Here is a 3,977-nt window from a genome sequence, read left to right as displayed (position 1 = left end):
GGCAAACACGACTATGAAGAAACCCTTCTTTACAACAGCTTAACGGTACCCATTTAGGGCAATACACCCGCTTTCCCAGCTATGTGTGCACGCAGTGTTCTGTGATAAAATGACTCAGTTACTTTAAAAAAGCATAAATGGCAAAACAAAATAACCAGAACTCCGCGAAGCTGGTAAAACCACAAAGACACTGAAATCCAGCAACTCCTGAGAGGCTGAGAGATCAAATGAATCATAAAATCTGGATGACTCTGATTTGGGGTTTAACTTTGGTTAAAACTGAAAAGTCTGAAAAGAACCAATGTTTTGGAAGAAGCAGTGTCACTTGTAAACATCCTGCCACCTAACTAAAAGGACGGCCTCTTCTTCTAGACCCACGACTTAATAAGACAGGAAGCTCTCAACACACAGCGCTGGAGAAGATGGATTCCACAAGTCAAACTTGAGTGAAACTGTTCTAATGCAATGTACCAAACATGCGTTTGTTCTTAGGAAAAATTACAAAACTAACAAATATTTTTCTCCAGAATTATAAAAGATAAAATCTATGAATCAGTACTGTTATGTGATTACAGAACAATAGCCAACTGAAAAAAAAAACAAAACACCAACCCACAGGCCGTCTACACCGTCCCCAATCCATTTCCTGCAGCCAGTACTTCCCACCTGCTCTGAGGACTGAGCCTTAGACACCGTTGACTGTATTTAAAGTTGAGTCAACAGTACTCTCTGTCTCTGGGGCAAAAGTAATGCAGCTCATTACTTACACACAACACTTGTTTCATTCTTCAGGACTTTCTTTGACGGGATTACTCAATGTTGGTTACTTTAAAGGTAACAAAAGGTGTCAGAAAAAAATGCCTTGGAATTCTTTTGCAATTCCACAAAGACACCTGGCAATCTGATACGTTCATTCCTCTCCCCATCACAATTTTTGTTTTTTAAAATTACAATTGACAACTCACGTAAGATGTAATTAATTTACTTAAAATAAGAGAGGGCTTTTCAATCAAGTATCCACGTTCCAAATAACTAAAACATTTAGTTAAATCTTTTAAATTAATCTTTTAATAAATCTTTAATTACTCGGTGCCAGTAATTAAGAGGTTGATTCCGTAAAATTCAAACTTGCACATAGGCGTGTCCCACTCAGAAAAGATTTCATACACTTAGCAACTTGTGCTTTTTGTCTCACCTTTTATAAGAAACACAGATTAATTTCAACTTCAGTTTTCCTTTCTGATGCAGACACGTGTACCTTGTGTAAGAAACGGTCTCCAGGCCACCTCCACGTGTAGACCTCAGCATTTCCTGAGAGTGTGAAGTCAACCCCTCCTCCAGGAGACTCTCGCCCTTTTGAGACATTCCCCCTTGCACCTTATGTTTGTCAGACTATGTTTACAGAAATCAGATGACTGGATGAAAACTCTACAGGACAGTCAAGGACAGACGAGAAGACGAGATGCAGAGCGGGAGCCCCTTCCTCCTCCAGTGCACCTGCTGCGGGCAGCCCTCCAGGAAGGCTTGGCCTCCTCCCCTGGACCACAGACTTACTTTTCTCTGTAATAAAGCAGGTAGTACTTCAGGGGATCTGGCAGAGGGAGGCTCAGGACCTTCTCACGCAGGAAGTTCACCGGGGGCTCGGGCTTGGTGTCCGGCGGGGTTGTCACCTCTTCTTCTTGCCGCTCGTCTTCCAGGTCTCCGCAGCTGGTGTCATCAGAGGGGTTGGAGAGCCGACTGGCAAACACCTCTTTGTCCAAAAAGACAATCGTTTCCATTCGGCGGCGGCAAACTCTCCTCCGTTTAAACCTGGGAGTGTTCTTCAGTCCGTTCCCGTTTTTGTTCACAGCTTCCTGGTGGATGACCTTCTTAATGGTGCCCCGGATGGCAATGCGCGCCAGGTCCTGGAGGCTGCGAACCGCCACGGGTGTGGACAAGTCGTGATTCTCCTGACTCCGACTGGCAGGGCTGGACGAGTGGAGCAAAAGACACAGCCAGAATCTTTTTGGTTTCCCAGGCGGAAGGACCCGTCCGAGTTATCTTAGTCAACTTCTCTTCCAGCGGCATGACCAGGACGCCCCCGACTTTGAGGAGGCTCTTCATGTATCCCTCATGCTGCTTCTGCACGCCTGCCCCGCAGTACACCCGGTCATACTGAGAGCAGCCTGGAGAGATCTCCAGGCAATTGCCGGTGACGAAGGAGGGCTCGCAGAAGTCAAACTTGTCGAAGCTGTCACTCGTCCTGATGAAAAAGTCCAGCTTCTGCTTCGCATACTCTGTCACATCTGAATGGAGTTCCACCCCGTGGTTCACACCAAAAGGACCGAGGATGAGCCCCACCATGGAGCTGAGGTAGCCGGTGCCGCTGCCCAGGTTCAGGAAGGAAAGGCCAGGCTGCAGGTCCAGGGCCTCCATCACCTCCGAATAGATGCACGGAGCAGAGAGGTGGATGTTCCCGTGCTTCCACGCCAGGTCCTTGTACGCGTTCTCCTTAAACTCCTCGAGGTAATAGTCGGCGCGGTCAACAGCTCGGAAGGCCTGCTCCACCAGCTCGGAGCGGATGTACTGCGCCGCCTTCAGATGGTCTATCAGCTCGTCGTTGTCTTCACCAGCACTCACCGCGCCTCCCATCTTCGGGACCGCGCTTACAGAAAGCTGCCGCTGGAGAGACCTCGGGAACCCCCGGAACGCTGGAGGGCAGACCCCCGGGGAGGGGGGAGGGGCGACGGGAGACGCCTGGGACGCGGAGGGGTGTTTATGCTTGGGGGTGGGGAACGAGAGGACAGCGGAAGAGGACAGGAAGACGGGGAGAGGAGAATGCGGCCCTGGGGGAGGGTCCGGGAGCCCGGGACCACGGGAAGGGGAGGGGTGGAGAGGAGGGAGAGAGGGGGAGGGGGACGAGGGGCCGCACCGCCCCCATACCCCGCTGCAGGCCGGGCCGAGGGCGGCGGCGGCAGCGGCGGCGGCTCAGTACCTCCTGGCTCGGCGGGCCCGCGGAATCGGCCGCTGGGCCGCACCTGCAGCTCTTCCGGCGCCCCTCGCCAGTCCGCCTCCCACTACGCAGCCCCGACCTCCACCCTACTGATATCTTATGATGTTTCTTTTTCTGTGTGACTTATTTCAGTTAGAATCATCATACCTGAATCCACTCATTGTGCTGCTAAGGGCCTGATGACACAGATTTCATTGCTGAGTGATATTGCTTTGTAAGTAAATACCACAACTTCTTTATCCATTTTTCACTTTCTGCGATGTTGAACTTGTACTGTAAACGAGGTTCTTGTAAACAGAGGCGTCCCAAACTTTGGGGTGGCTGTGTCTTTTTGATTTTAATTTCCCTAAGCTAGAGGACCATAAGTGGAAGTGCCCTAGGCTCTGTTGCTTTGTTTTTTAGATGTTTCAGGAAACACCATACACTTCTCCCGAGTGTCTGTTGGCAATTTACATCCCGCCCATCAGCATAACAAGGCTCCCAGTTCTCCATGGCCTGTCCTGCCTTTCTGGATTTTACACTTTTTTCAGATGGCCCTTTTGACCGGGGGGAAGTGAGACTTCACTGTAGTGCAGATTTCCTTTGCAAGCTTGCTTGGTTGGCCAAAAAGGGCGTATGCGTTTTTTCCTGAATATATTCAGGAAAAAATGCATACGCCCTTTTTGGCCAAGTGCATCATTGTGGACGTTCTGCCTCTTTTCCTATGCTTTCAATGCAATTCCAGTCTACCTCCTGAAATCGGTTTCCTGCAATTCTGCCCCGCTTTCAAGTCCTCTTGGCAGCCTTACTTCAGTCTATTTTTGGACGATAGCTGTCATTTATAACTCTGCAGGTTTGTGAATTACAGTGCCCCTGAGCTCCTTTCTTCAACTCGCTTTCTTGTGACCTGGCCGCAACACCGCAGGATGGCTTCAGGCCCTAATATGGTTCCGGCCCGGCACGCTGAGCCTTTGGTTATTTCCTCTTCCTGGTGGGAAATGAGAGT

The 3,977-nt window shown here is 49.8% G+C and overlaps 1 pseudogene across 1 annotated transcript; it reads right to left on the bottom strand.

Moving 5' to 3' along the window:
• Positions 1-1,373: 1,373 nt before the first annotated feature.
• LOC307181477 (protein-L-isoaspartate O-methyltransferase domain-containing protein 2-like) lies at positions 1,374-3,168 on the bottom strand (annotated as a pseudogene). Its single transcript has one exon. The product of its transcript is annotated as a protein-L-isoaspartate O-methyltransferase domain-containing protein 2-like (transcript).
• Between the last annotated feature and the right edge of the window lie 809 nt (positions 3,169-3,977).

The sequence above is a fragment of the Stenella coeruleoalba genome (genome assembly GCF_951394435.1).
Source record: "Stenella coeruleoalba genome assembly, contig: scaffold_28, whole genome shotgun sequence".
Classification (NCBI taxonomy): Eukaryota; Metazoa; Chordata; class Mammalia; order Artiodactyla; family Delphinidae; genus Stenella; species Stenella coeruleoalba.
This window is presented reverse-complemented; position numbering and strand designations above follow the sequence as displayed.